The sequence below is a fragment of the Hyperolius riggenbachi genome, chromosome 4 (genome assembly GCF_040937935.1).
Source record: "Hyperolius riggenbachi isolate aHypRig1 chromosome 4, aHypRig1.pri, whole genome shotgun sequence".
NCBI classification, from domain to species: domain Eukaryota; kingdom Metazoa; phylum Chordata; class Amphibia; order Anura; family Hyperoliidae; genus Hyperolius; species Hyperolius riggenbachi.
The window spans coordinates 167,957,196-167,972,993 of record NC_090649.1 but is presented as its reverse complement, the minus strand read 5'-3'; positions in this window follow the sequence as shown (position 1 = coordinate 167,972,993).

Here is a 15,798-nt window from a genome sequence, read left to right as displayed (position 1 = left end):
CGAAATGCTGCCATATCGAGTGGTGGAGACAAACAGCTTCAAGGGCATGATGTCAGTGGCCATCCCACGTTACGTGGTTCCCAGCCGCTACCACTTTGCGCGCTCTGCAGTGCCTGAGTTGCATGAGCACGTGGTCAGCTAAATAACCCGAAGCTTGAAGAATGCCGTTGCCTGCAAGGTTCACCTCACCACTGACACCTGGACGAGTGCGTTCGGCCAGGGTCGATACATCTCCCTTACCGCGCACTGGGTGAACCTTGTGGAGCCTGGCAGCGATTCCTCACCTGCTACGGCGCGGGTGTTGCCCACGCCGCAAACAGCTGGATAACAACAGCAGCACCTACCTCTCTGACTCCTTCTCCTCCAACGCATCTCAAAGCTGTACCTCATCCGGAAATGCTAACCCAGCACCAGCAGCAGTAGGATCGTGGAAGCAGTGCAGCACAGCTGTTGGCATGCGTCAGCAAGCGTTGCTGAAGCTGATCTGCCTTGGGGATAAGCAGCACACAGGGGAGGAAATTTGGAGGGGAATAAAGGAACAGACGGATTTGTGGCTGGCACCGCTGGACCTGAAACCGGGCATGAAGCTAGACACCTGGCACGAACTGGCAATGTACGCAATAGAGGTGCTGGCTTGCCCGGCAGCCAGCGTTATGTCGGAACGCTGTTTCAGTGCTGCCGGAGGCATCATCACAGATCGGCGTATCCGCCTCTCCACAGAAAATGCAGACCGTCTGACTCAAATTAAAATGAATCAATCCTGGATTGGAAACGACTACGCAACACTCCTGGACCCCAACCAAGTAACATGACCGATGAACATCTGGGATGGTTTAGCGTTTCCGGTCCCTGTTTATTGAACCTCTCATCTGTATTACATTTATGACTGCATGGCGGCAAAAAGCATTGCTGCTATATCCGCACGCTTTTTGTCCTCATGCAAGGCCTGGGTTGTTGTGTCTCACAAAGCGTGGCCTTCTCCTCCTGCGCCTCCTCCTGTTCCATCACGTGTGCTGCTGCTGCTGCTGCTGGGTTACCGTTGCCGGTCCCTGTTTATGGAACCTCTTATCTTTATTACATTTATGACTACATGGCGGTACAAAGCATGCTATCCGCACGCTTTTTGTCCTCATGCAAGGCCTGGGTTGTTGTGTCTCACAAAGCGTGGCCTTCTCCTCCTGCGCCTCCTCCTGTTCCATCACGTGTGCTGCTGCTGCTGCTGCTGGGTTACCGTTGCCGGTCCCTGTTTATGGAACCTCTTATCTTTATTACATTTATGACTACATGGCGGTACAAAGCATGCTATCCGCACGCTTTTTGTCCTCATGCAAGGCCTGGGTTGTTGTGTCTCACAAAGCGTGGCCTTCTCCTCCTGCGCCTCCTCCTGTTCCATCACGTGTGCTGCTGCTGCTGCTGCTGCTGGGTTACCGTTGCCGGTCCCTGTTTATGGAACCTCTTATCTTTATTACATTTATGACTACATGGCGGTACAAAGCATGCTATCCGCACGCTTTTTGTCCTCATGCAAGGCCTGGGTTGTTGTGTCTCACAAAGCGTGGCCTTCTCCTCCTGCGCCTCCTCCTGTTCCATCACGTGTGCTGCTGCTGGGTTAGCGTTGCCGCGTGGTCCCTGTTTATTGAACCACTTATCTTTATTACATTTATGACTGCATGGTGGTACAAAGCATGCTATCCGCACGCTTCTTGTCCTCATGCAAGGCCTGGGTTGTTGTGTCTCAAAGCGTGGCCTTCTCCTCCTGCGCCACCCTCCTCCTGTTCCATCACGTGTGCTGCTGCTGGGTTAGCATTACCGGTCCCTTTTCCTGGAACCTCTTATATGTATTACATTTATGACTGCATGCCGACAAAAAGCATGTTACCTGTGCAAAGAAAACAGACATTTCCCCCATTTAAAAGACAGTTTTCCCTTTGAAACTTTAAAATCGATTTTCTCAAAAACTATAAGCTCTTTTTGCTAAAAAAAATTTTCCTCTTGTACCCACTCCCAAGGTGCACATACCCTGTAAATTTGGGGTATGTAGCATGTAAGGAGGCTTTACAAACCACAAAAGTTCGGGTCCCCATTGACTTCCATTATGTTCGGAGTTCGGGTCGAACACCCGAACATCGCGGCCATGTTCGGCCTGTTCGGCCCGAACCCGAACATCTAGATGTTCGCCCAACACTAGACTTGTGAGGGAAAGAATAACCACTTTCTTTATTAATATTTAAATTTTTAAAAATTACTTAAAAATAGATATATAAAAAAGGGTGTATAATGTGTCAAGAAATATCAAGAAAAATCTTTAAAATACAGCCCTGTAAATCAATTCACAGAGCAGCTTTGCCTGTTGAACAGCGGAGAGGAATGCCATTGGTGTTAGTGATAATTTAGTTGGTGAATTCTTGTGCAGCCATCCTGTGCCACCATCTCTACATGTGCATGATTTTTTTCCCCCTTAGTAAATGTGTGTACACCCAATTTAAATGCAAGTTATTTTACAGTGCATACAACAATCCCTCTAACCATGACCTTGAATATCTAAGAAACTAAAAGGAAACTGTTTTTAACATATATATACCCACAAATATTGCTGGATGACAGTGCCGGCAGCCAGATAGCTTGATCTATAGACACCTATTTAGTAACACATTTAAATCACAAATAAAACTGTCCTTGACTTTCCTTGTCAGTCATTTTTATTGGATAAATTTACATTAATATATTGGACATAGCATATTGTAAATTCACTCTGTGCCTTTCTTTTTTAATAACTATATGATGCAGCAATACTTGGCTAAGTGTCAGGAAGAATATGATACAATAACAATAAAAAAAAACTTTATTATTGTTACAGTATGTACGGGGAAGAAACCACATACTGGCATTAATTCCCAGAACTTATCTAACAAATGATCTATTCTGAAAACAGCTGAAAATATCTTTTTTCAGCTGTTTCCAAAAGAATAGAAAATCTTCAAATTAAGTTGTTTCTGGTTAATTAGCTTAAAAATTACTTTTCTTAGCTTAATTTTGATACTTTTCTTTATTGTTGGGTACTTGAAAGGTTTTATAGATGAAATTAAAAATGGATAAGAGGAGATAAATCATAAAATAAGACAGATACAGAGAGCTTAGTTAATGAGATAAGACAGATGAGTGATAATTTGTCAATTAACAACTTTGTGTCCTAATGCTACGAATAAACAAAGTTTTTTTGGCAGATAGAGGGCTCAATACATAATTTCCAACAGGTCTGTCATGATTTCGATCATATTTCTGATTGATTTTCTCAGAGAAGTGAATGGAAATCAATCGGGAAAAGGATTAGCAAATCAATCGGAAAAACAAGTGTAAAATCGATCGACTAGTAAATCTGCCGAAAAAACTTGTGTATTCCCAACTTAAGAGTAGGTGATATTTAGCATGTTTAAAACCAACATACCTATTTTGCTTTAAGTGTGCCACAACAGCACACATAACCTATATTGATTGTTGGCCACTTTACCTACCTATTTTCAAGAATATTTTATTATTTTGTTTATATATATCAAAAACCATAATTCTCAAGTCTAAAAGTTTAGGTGGCTGTTCCATTTCATTACTATTCTTGGAAAATCCAGTGGCAATAATCCATTAGGGTGCTTAACTGATATAGGCATTACATGTAAATTGTTCAGTAGCATTCCAACAGAAATCAATGAGGCATAGCTTTTTCTGTAAGTGGTTGTTTTGATCTCTTTGAGTCTCCTATCCTTTCATCATGGTTCTGTGTCACCATGAGCATTTATAATCTCTTGACCTGAAGAGACGGAGGGTGTCTCCTCTGGGAAACGCGTCATTTGTCAGCCCAATAAAGCGACTTTTAGCCGGGTCAGTAACGAAGATCAATCAGAAACAGCAGAGCTTCAGGCGTGCTCACACACTAGCTGACAGAGGAATCAGCGTCTAGTGCTGTGAGCAGATGCCTTATATACTGGAGGAGGGCTGACTCTCAATTGAATTGTGCCCCACGCATGCGTATAGCGCATCCTGGACTGTGGCGGCCACTTCTGCAACCACCACCAGCGGCTAACTTCAAGTTTCCTGTGGTGAGCGTGGTATGCATCCCTGTCACATGAGCCACCCGGAAGTACAGGCTCACGATGAGACACTGAAACTTGAACCTCTTGTATCAGCAGAGTCCATCCAGGCCGCGGACCCCCCGAGACTTCAGAATCCGACAAGGCCGCCAGACCATCAGACTGTGGTAAGACCTTTGAGTGATCCTGAAACTGCCAGTCTCAGAATGCTCTTTTATCTGTTTTTTTTTTTTAGCTATGTTCATTGGATCACAGAGCTGCATATGAGCAGGATTGCCAGATCGGACCAAAAGGGGATACTCCAAAACCCCATTCTATTGCTACCATGAGCATTCTGGACATTTTGTAGTGCTGGCCCCATTCCTATCTCATAGGGCTGTATTAATCCATGCCATGTAGGGATGAGGGGCAGAAACTCCAAAAAAGCTGTATGCATGTTGGATCAGTATGGCTCTGTAAAATGTATAGGCTATAGAGATGCTGTATACAGGTGGTTCTGGATGAGCATCATGCTTTGAGGGACACAAAGAGCTGATCTGCATATTCAGCAAAGTGATGCATATCAGGAGGGTTATTGTTGCTCATGCAAAGCCATCCTGAAGTGATTTCTAACAAAAAATAAAATAAAAGATACACCTCTGGAAAGTCTAGAGGCTTCCTGTATCTTCCTACAACCCACCATTTCAGTGCTACAACCCTCTAAACATATTTAACCCAATGGGTCAAATGCATTTCTTCAGTGTATGAGCACAGCCATAGACAAGTGTGACTGTATTGTGTATGCTCAAGTACAGTCCATGCAGGCTCAGATAGAATGAAGGAGCTTACGCACTGATTTTTTTCTCTGTGCATGAGCACCTTCTTTTTACTGGGCTTGCATGGGCTGTATATGGGCATGCCCAACACAGCCATGCTTTTCCAAGGCCACGCTTGCACTTTGAAGATACCAAGGAACCAGCGCTAGTAGATATATTTTTTTCTTAACTACTTCAGGATCATTTTATAGCTGAAAAATGCATCCTGTTTTAACAAAAGGCAAATGGATATTTATCATAGGTTTTTTTTTTTTTATTAACGAGATGAAGCACTCTCATGTATTTTACCATATATATCAGTGGGGACATTAGAGAAAACACCTACCCTGCTCTCTGTTTCATTCTTCACTGCTCAGCCTGATTCTAATCAGCCCTGATAAAATCCTCGACTGAGCATTCAGTCTAGCTTTGCTCAGTAGTCATTATAGCAGAGTCAGAAGGGGGCAGACTTGGGCTTGAAAAGACATCAGAGAAGACAGACTGAGAGGAATGCCATTGGTGTTAGTGATAATTTAGTTGGTGAATTCTTGTACAGCCATCCTGTGCCACCATCTCTACATGTGCATGATTTTTTCCTCCTTAGTAAATGTGTGTACACCCAATTTAAATGCAAGTTTTTTTACAGTGCATACAACAATCCCTCTAACCATGACCTTGACTATCTAAGAAACTAAAAGGAAACTGTTTTTAACATATATACCCTCAAATATTGCTGGATGACAGTGCCGGCAGCCAGATAGCTTGATCTATAGACACCTATTTAGTAACACATTTAAATCACAAATAAAACTGTCCTTGACTTCCCTTGTCAGTCATTTTTATTGGGTAAATTTACATTAATATATTGGACATAGCGTATTGTAAATTCACTCTGTGCCTTTCTTTTTTAATAACTATATGATGCAGAAATACTTGGCTAAGTGTCAGGAAGAATATGATACAAAAACAATAAAAAAAACCCTTTATTATTGTTACAGTATGTACAGGGAAGAAACCACATACTGGCATTAATTCCCAGAACTTATCTAACAAATTATCTATTCTGAAAACAGCTGAAAATATTTTTTCAGCTGTTTCCAAGAGAAAAGAAAATCTTCAAATTAAGTTGTTTCAGGTTAATTAGCTTAAAAATTACTTTTCTCAGTTCAAGAGACCGAGTCTGTCTTCTCTGATGTATTTTCAAGCCTAAGCCTGCCCCCTTCTGACTCTGCTATAATGACTCCTGAGCAAAGCTAGGCTGAATGCTCAGTCTGGGATTTTATCAGGGCTGATTAGAAGCAGGCTGAGCAGTGAAGAATGAAACAGAGAGCAGGATAGGTGTTTTCTCTAATGTTCCCACTGATATATATGGTAAAATACATGAGGGTGCGTTTTCTCTGGTTCACTTTGGTCTCTTTGAGTCCTTTATGCTTTAGTAGTGGTTCTGAGTACCCATGAGCTTTCTGGGTATTTTGCAACAGTTTGAATTGAAGCTAGGAACTTCAATTCATTGACCCATATGCGATTTACTTTTTATCCTGCGTTTTCTCCTAGGTGATATTTTCACACCTTGTCATAAAATGCCTTTTAAACCACCAGCAAAGCAAGAAAATACTCAAAGTAAATGTTATAGTACTTTTTCACCAACTTTTAGGTACTTTTTCAATTGTAAAATGTGTATGTAATGATCGCTGCTGCAGCAGGTGTTGCTGGAAGTAGTAGTGCTCAGGCAGTTCTGATCTCTTTCCATGCAAGCTGCATAGCTTTGTCTGCCTTTCCCTGCTGTCAGCTTGTGACTGATTATCATTCACCTGTGTGGGAATCTGCATGTCTGCTCCCATTGGATGACCTCAGTATAAAGATCTGCTTCCTGCAGGACTCCTCGGGTTTTCATAGCTTCAGTTTAAGCCTGTCTTGCTGTCGCTTCAGCCCCCGATCGTGTTTCTTGTTCTAAAGATACTTTGCTGGTTTTGCATCATATATTGGTTCATTGCCCATATATATGCATACCAGCACGTTTATTATTTTCCTTGTATTCGTGTTACGTTGATACATCAGTGTCGCTGATGTATACGTACATGAACTGTTTATATCCTGTGTGCAGTTAGTCAGCTTTCCAGCACGTTTTGGTAGTTTGCGCGTATCGTGAGCACCCGTGCTGAGCTAGTATCCTGCTCCTGGTCCTGTTCGTGGATTGCGTTCATCTCTGCGAGGAGATAACAAATCCTTCTGAATCCTGTCCTGTTACTGTTTGTGGATTGCGTTCATCTCTGCGAAGAGATAACGAATCCTTCTGAATCCTGTTCTGTTACTGTTTGTGGATTGCGTTCATCTCTGCGAAGAGATAACGAATCCTTCTGAATCCTGTTCTGTTACCGTTTGTGGATTGCGTTCATCTCTGTGAAGAGATAACGAATCCTTCTGAATCCTGTTCTGTTACTGTTTGTGGATTGCGTTCATCTCTGCGAAGAGATAGCGAATCCTTCTGAGTCCTGTTCCCTGTATTACTCCAGTCCTAGTCAGCGTTCCTGCTTATGTCATATATCGGTTCATTGCCGATATATACATATGTTAGTCAGACGTTACAAATAGTTTCATTGATAGCTGTAATTGTAATACGCTAGGAAAACATACTTATTGTATATTTGTCTGTGTTACGTTCATCTATCTTGATCCTGCTATTTCCTGACTATCCTGTCCTGTCTTTGTGAGGCACGCCATCGCTGCAATCGCATTGGCTGCCTCATTCCAGTCTGTCTTGTTTTGGACGCTTGCTGTCGCTAAGTAGCCGCTAGCTAGCAAGCGTTTATTCTGTCTACCTGTCCTGATCTCCTCAGTTCTGGTTTATGCGCTCAGCGCTACTTTGCGCTGAGACGTTATAATGAAAGCATTGTTTGTGGCTGTCAGATCTGCACCAGCTCTGTGCGCCACAATCTCCTATTGGAGTCAGTCCTCCCCTCCACTATACTAGGGATAGCCTGTTTCCTTGTGCTGGTGTGTGTACCTCCTCCACGCCAGCTCATGCGTTGCATGCTGACTGTGGAGAGTGCACCACCAAGCCTTACATTATGAAAACCCCATTACCAATCCCCATTGTGGGGGGGATTCCCAGAAAGTATGACACTGTTAATTATGGTTCCTGTTCCTTTAAGAAATTTGAAGAACTTAACTCTGAAACAGAAAATGAGTTTTTCTCTGAATGTGCCAGGTTCCTGGCCAATCCCGATCTCCAAGCGACTCCTGTTTCAACCTGGGCACTCCAACTAAGTTATATTTTGTTTAAAGGGGAATTATTCCAGTGGGCATTTGATGTTCTCAATCATTCCGATTTGAAAGAGAGACCGCTGGAATTTCTAGCGTTTGTGATCCATAACTGGTTGCGCATAGATCCATTGCCTTTTCCTCTTAATGAACTCCTGGCAGCAGGCCAATCAGCTTCTCCTTCAATTGCTTGCAAAAATGTTCAGCAAGCAGAAAGTGTTACTGATAATTTTCCTGCAGCCTTGAATAAATCACCAAAAACAGCAGGGTCTAAGGCAAAACGCAAACGTTCTAAGAAACGTGTCCGATCTGCAGAGTCGTTATCCTTAGCGTGAGACCTATAATGAGATTCTGCCATTAACAGATAATGAAATGCAATTGTCTTTCAGGGGAGTTAAATGGACTTATGAAACTACTAATGAACTTTCCTCCCTGGCTAGGGAAAATAAAGATTTTTGTTTAAAAGAATTATCTGAGTATGATTATGAGGAGATATTACAGAGTATTGAACAAATCAACTTATTTGTGAAGCAAGGAAAGTTTGCATACACTACAGTTCAGCACTTGCTACAGGTATTGGAGATTTTTAGGAATAAGGAATCTGCCAATCACCTGCTAATTAACCCAATATATGTCCCTGCTACAATCATATCTGCAAACCATGATCTGCCTGTTAAGTATGCTTGGAATCCTCCATTTGAGAAAGGAGAGATGGAAGCTCTGGTCAATGAATGGAAGAATGATTCAAGTTCATTTTGTCAATTTTACAGTGCAAAAAGTGAATTAGTATTGAATGCATGCATTAAGTCTGCCTATAACCTAATAAAAACTGGTGTGTGTGGGTATGACTTTGTGGCTCCATTGATTGATGTGTGGGAACTGATTTTGGATGATTTTTATGTGACTCCGAATTTGCAAATTTGGCGTTCTGACCCGCCTGCTTCAGCACCTTTGGCTGATTCAGCAGGTGATTCGGAGCTCTTTTTGTGTGAAATTGAAGTTCCTGCAATTCCACCCTGTACCATGGATAACTCAGTGTTACTTACCAGTAAAACAGAAGCCACTGATACATTCTTAACCTTGCCCTGCGCAAATTTCTCAACAGAGAATCCAGAGGTCCTGCTGACTTCCGAGTCCAGCCTAGCCAGTACTCATGACTCTTTGTTCAGTGAAACAGACACCAGAAAAATCTTGCCTGCCTCTGCAAACACTTCTGCAGAAATTACCTGTGTTAATAAAGTTCAACTCCTGTCTGATCCAGCAGATGCCAATAGATGCACTACATCAGTTTCCGAGTCCCAGCAATCCTGTCTAGAAACCTCAGAACCCCAGCATCTGAATTTTCCAATTTTACAAATGAATGGTGATTCAGATGCGCAAACATTGTGTCTTGATCTTCCTGTTTCTACACCTCGCTCTAGTTTCGTGAATAGCTCAGAGCATCTGCTATGTGAACCTGAAATCGCAGAATTATTACCTTGTTCAGAAAATGTTCCAGTAAATTTGTCCTGTACCATGAATTGTGCAGTAGATCTCTCCAATGAAACTCAGGTCACAGAATCATTATGCTGTCCAGCAGGTGCTTCCATGGTTTTGCCTTGCAATATGGACTGTTCAGTGATCCTGTCCAGTGAAGCTGTGGTCGCAGAGTCTTATGCTTCACCCAGTACTTTGGATACTTCAAACCCTCTAGCAGAGGAGTCTGAGGCACTGCTTACCTCAGTTTGTGTTGCAGTAATATTCACTTGTCTAGCAGCTGTTTTGGAATTACAGTCTGCTCTAATAAAACTTGATGAATTTCTGCCCAGCAAAGCAGAAGCCATTGAAATATTGTCCTCGTCAGCAAGTGTGTTAGATACCTTGCCCTGTACACAGTCTGATTTAACCAATGTTGTTGAGTCCCTCTCCAGTGTTGTAACAGCCGAGGAACTCCAGCCCTGTCCTCTGAATGTTTCAGAAGTCTTGCCCTGTAACATGGATAATTCTGATTCTCTGGTCAAAATAATAGAAATCTCAGAATTTCAGTCCGGTCTGATGAGTGTTCCTGAAACCCAGCCCTGTATCCTGAAAGATTCTGGTTCTCTGGCCGCTGTGGCAGAGGTTCCAGAGTCCCCTTCCTGTCCAGGGAATTCCTCAGTTTTGCCTAGTCCAGTGGGGGCTGCTGCAATACTGACTTGTTCTGCAGCGCCTCATGAGCTCCAATCCAGTGTATTAGATGAGTCTCTGTCCAGTCCAGAGGTAGTTGTGGAGTCCCTATCTGGTTCAGTGCATACATCAGAAGATTTGTCCTGTCTTGTTAGTGCCCCTGAATCTGATTTGTTACTGACTTTGCTGGAATCAGCGACATCTAAGTCTGATCCTGCATTCTCGTGTAAAAGTCCAGTCGTTGCGAAGTCTAGTCATGATGATTTTTTTTTGCCCAGTCCTGGTTTTTGTCCTGTCTTGGCTGACCCTGAGTCTCACAGTTCCTTGACATGCCCAGAGGTTTCTCTTGTGCCAGTGTGCCCAGATGTTCTTTGTGTGCCAGAATGCCCAAGTGTGTCTAAGGTGTTAGCGTGCTCTGATGCTTCCTTAGTGGGAACATGTTCTGATGTTGCCAGTCTGCCTGCATGCCCAGAGATGGTTCTGGTCCCTGAAAGCCCTGATCTTGATGTTTGTCCTTGTGGCCCTGACTCGGGAATTGCCCTAGGTTCCATAGGGGTTCTTGATAGTTCTCCATGTGAGCCTAAGGGGCGTTCTGACCTATGGGGATCTCTTTGGAGCTTCAAGGTGTTCTGGGAGGTCTCTGAGATAACTTGTCCTGGTGCCTTGGACTGGTTCAACAGTGGGTTTTGTGTTGGTAAAGACAGTCCCGGTGGGCATTGCAAAGGCTTTGGCGTTTTTGAACGGTTCCTGGAAGGCGGTGGGTATCGCTCAGGGAGTTTCGGAGGGCTTTCTTCTGGAAATCATGGTTCTGATGGGTCCAGTCTTGTGGGGACTGATTCTGGAATTCGGTCTTGCCGGGCTGTCCCGGTCATCATGAATTATCAGTCAGACTGTTTTGTTGGGAATTTCAGTTTTGAAAAGCGTCTGGAATCCGCTTTTAAGGGCGGGGGTACTGTAATGATCGCTGCTGCAGCAGGTGTTGCTGGAAGTAGTAGTGCTGCAGCTCAGGCAGTTCTGATCTCTTTCCATGCAAGCTGCATAGCTTTGTCTGCCTTTCCCTGCTGTCAGCTTGTGACTGATTATCATTCACCTGTGTGGGAATCTGCATGTCTGCTCCCATTGGATGACCTCAGTATAAAGATCTGCTTCCTGCAGGACTCCTCGGGTTTTCATAGCTTCAGTTTAAGCCTGTCTTGCTGTCGCTTCAGCCCCCGATCGTGTTTCTTGTTCTAAAGATACTTTGCTGGTTTTGCATCATATATTGGTTCATTGCCCATATATATGCATACCAGCACGTTTATTATTTTCCTTGTATTCGTGTTACGTTGATACATCAGTGTCGCTGATGTATACGTACACGAACTGTTTATATCCTGTGTGCAGTTAGTCAGCTTTCCAGCACGTTTTGGTAGTTTGCGCGTATCGTGAGCACCCGTGCTGAGCTAGTATCCTGCTCCTGGTCCTGTTCGTGGATTGCGTTCATCTCTGCGAGGAGATAACGAATCCTTCTGAATCCTGTCCTGTTACCGTTTGTGGATTGCGTTCATCTCTGCGAAGAGATAACGAATCCTTCTGAATCCTGTTCTGTTACTGTTTGTGGATTGCGTTCATCTCTGCGAAGAGATAACGAATCCTTCTGAATCCTGTTCTGTTACCGTTTGTGGATTGCGTTCATCTCTGTGAAGAGATAACGAATCCTTCTGAATCCTGTTCTGTTACTGTTTGTGGATTGCGTTCATCTCTGCGAAGAGATAACGAATCCTTCTGAATCCTGTTCTGTTACCGTTTGTGGATTGCGTTCATCTCTGCGAAGAGATAGCGAATCCTTCTGAGTCCTGTTCCCTGTATTACTCCAGTCCTAGTCAGCGTTCCTGCTTATGTCATATATCGGTTCATTGCCGATATATACATATGTTAGTCAGACGTTACAAATAGTTTCATTGATAGCTGTAATTGTAATACGCTAGGAAAACATACTTATTGTATATTTGTCTGTGTTACGTTCATCTATCTTGATCCTGCTATTTCCTGACTATCCTGTCCTGTCTTTGTGAGGCACGCCATCGCTGCAATCGCATTGGCTGCCTCATTCCAGTCTGTCTTGTTTTGGACGCTTGCTGTCGCTAAGTAGCCGCTAGCTAGCAAGCGTTTATTCTGTCTACCTGTCCTGATCTCCTCAGTTCTGGTTTATGCGCTCAGCGCTACTTTGCGCTGAGACGTTATAACGAAAGCATTGTTTGTGGCTGTCAGATCTGCACCAGCTCTGTGCGCCACAATCTCCTATTGGAGTCAGTCCTCCCCTCCACTATACTAGGGATAGCCTGTTTCCTTGTGCTGGTGTGTGTACCTCCTCCACGCCAGCTCATGCGTTGCATGCTGACTGTGGAGAATACACCACCAAGCCTTACAGTGTATAAGTTATTTTAAAAAGACCATGAAAATGATCTCTTAAAAAATAACTCAGGAGATAAAGTTAATTGAATATGGGCCATTATGTCTACTATCTGGCCTCAAAAAGACATTGGTTATATCTAGAATGCTATAAATAATTGAATGCATTATTAAGACAATGATGATGCTTTTAAAAACATTGGTTTAACTTGTACCTCTAGTTTTATCTTTATTAATGTTAAACCATTTAGCACTTCTATTAAAGAGGTATACACTTGCAGGGCAATGTTGTTAACTACCATTATCCAGATTAACAGCATCCGTATGCAAATTGCCAAACAAAAATGATTAAGATGCTGTGCTCTAGATAAATATCTATTCTGTTGATTCTCGCTGGTGCTGACCTTTTTCCTGCAAGCAAAATTCTGAGATTATTTCAGGCAAGTAGTAATTAATGCAAACAAACAGCCTTTGAACTTTTTCATTTACTGCAAGCATACATTATAGGCACCAAAGCCTGTGAAGTCTAGAGACAGATAATTCCATGAACGCTAATGAAGATTGCATTCTTCCAAAGCTAGATATGCAGTTATATGTTAAGCCTTTTACACATTTGATTTAATTATTGGGGAAATCCATAGTTAACATAAATTATTATGTAAATTGCTCTTGTTTAAATCTGACTTTGTCACTGCCCCAAGGGTTAGGGAGCACATCCTGGGCATTAATGTCTTCCTTTTGTAGTATTATCCAGTCCATGTGCAATCTCTATATAGTCATCTCCATTAACTAGGCAAATGGTTAGCTATGTGCAAAATGCAGTTGCCATAGCAATCAATCATTATTCAAATGTTTTGGTTTTGTTGACACTAAAAATTATCAAAGGTGAAGTTTGACTGGTTGCCATGTGCAATTGCCTATCATTGCTATCTGAACCAAAACATAATTTAAGCTTCAGTGAATGTACAATTACTAATTTTTAAAAGGTTGTTGTGACTAAACAGCTGCTGTCATTGCCTATTAACAATTCTGCTGCCACTGCTGATCATAAGGGTATAAACAAAGTTTGTGTGACATTCAAAGTTGCAGAAAGGTAGCTTTACAAAAGCTGTTGAATAGATTTTTTGTTCTTTATGCAGGCTTTATGATTGTCAAAAGAAGCATAAGATTAGGTCTGGCTCAGACCGTAGTGATGTGAATCAAGGCTCAAGAGCACACTAGGCTTTGCCGAAAACCATGAGTTTTCAGCATTTTACCTTTCTATGGTTTTGGTGCATTTGTGTTTTGTGTTTTTTTCAACAGATTCCCTTTTTTTCAATTGATTAAAATACAGTATCATATTTATTTAACACAAATCTTGTAAAAAAAAATGCACATCTGAGTCTCCATTGAAATACATGACATGTGTTTTACATTTTGAGAAAAATGCAGCAAGTAGTGTAGTTTGAAAAATGCACACCATAAAGCGGAGAGATATGAGTTTTTTATACGGCCCATAGACTTTAATTATGGGCAAAAATGAGTGTGTTTTCCACAACGTTAGCAATTCTGCTTAGTGTTCTCCTTGCCCGAGAGAATCATTGGCATTATACAGCAATACCATAGACTGCAATGTCAATTTGCTGCAATGCATTGCCAAGGGGTTTGGGAGAGGTTACTTTGGGTGCCAAACAGTAATGAGTTTGGCAACATGATTGCAGCCAAATTCACATCATGGTGGGGACAGCGTAATAAACAGTAATATGTTCAGCTACACTGTGGCCAAATTCATGGCATATTGAAGGGTAAATGAGTTTGGCTACACTACAACCGACCTCATAGAGAGGAGAGGATGATGTAATAAATGGTAATGTTAACTACTTCCGGACCTTGATAATTGAAATCTACACCCTGTTTTGGTGGTTATCTGGCTGCCAGGGCGTAGATTTCAATTAACCGCTGCTGCGCGCATCCACCATTTTTGTCGCTCCCACCAATCTCTCCACTGGATCCACACCTTCCCCCATCGCAGCTCACTTGCTCTGCCTGTGTCTACGACGACAAAGCCCTGTGAGCGTGTCAGGAGCTGATTTCATTGGCTCCTAGCCCTGTCTTTCAATGTAAGCAACATTAAAAGACAAGGCCAGGAGCCTATGAAAGCGGCTCCTGGCCAGCTCACAAGAACTCTGCCGTCTCTATGACAGGGGGTGGGGTGGCCCAGGTTTGCGACATGCTGCGGTGACAGCAGTTGTGGCTGGTATGTGCGGCGATTTGTTGGGATTCGGCTGTTTCTGTACAAGTGGTTTCTGGTCCTTAAAGTTGCAGAGACCGCTGGTACTTAAGTGGTTGAAATCCAGTTGTCAGCTTTTTTTATGCAAAATTAATAAACCATAAAACTAGGCAAAAATGTTCTCAGAACGGTGACAGTGTGTTGCATTACATAAGGGCACCCTTCCTTTATTAAAGGGAATATTAGGTGAAAATAAACTTATGAGATAATGATTTGTATGTGTACTACACCTGAGAAATCCAGTATAGAAAGAGCTTAGAAACTTCAGTTGTTATCTATGGAAAAGAGCTTCTCTGAACTCTTTGACCAAGCTTGGTCGGCAAAGATGCTGTTTCTGAAGCACTTGTAGCAACCTCTCTCTCACTGTTTCTTGTTTGTTTAACCTATTTTGGTTCCTGAATGTAGAAACTACGTCCAGGAACCATGCGCGCTACCGTGCGCTCCTGCGGCCAATCGCGCGCGTGCACGCGCACTCCCGGCCGCGGATTCGGTAGCCAGGGAATCAATGTATCGGGCTATGGTGCCCGATCACTGATTCCTCTCCCCCGCTGAAAAAGTGACAGCTTCTCTCGGAAGCTGCACCTTTTCTGGCCGTTCCCTCCCCGATGCGTCACTCTAAGCGTGTGTTACGCTTAGAGTTACGTCATGTAAACAAACTCATACTAACTAACAAATTCATAGTAATACTACAACTGAAAATAAAAATAAATTAAAATTAACACACATTTACATTATAAATCTATTGTTTACCTCCCACCCTCCCAAAACTACCCAAATAAAATGTTTACTATAAAAAAAAAAAACATTACAATAAAAAAAAAAAAAACATGTAAATATTTACCTAAGGGTCTAAGCT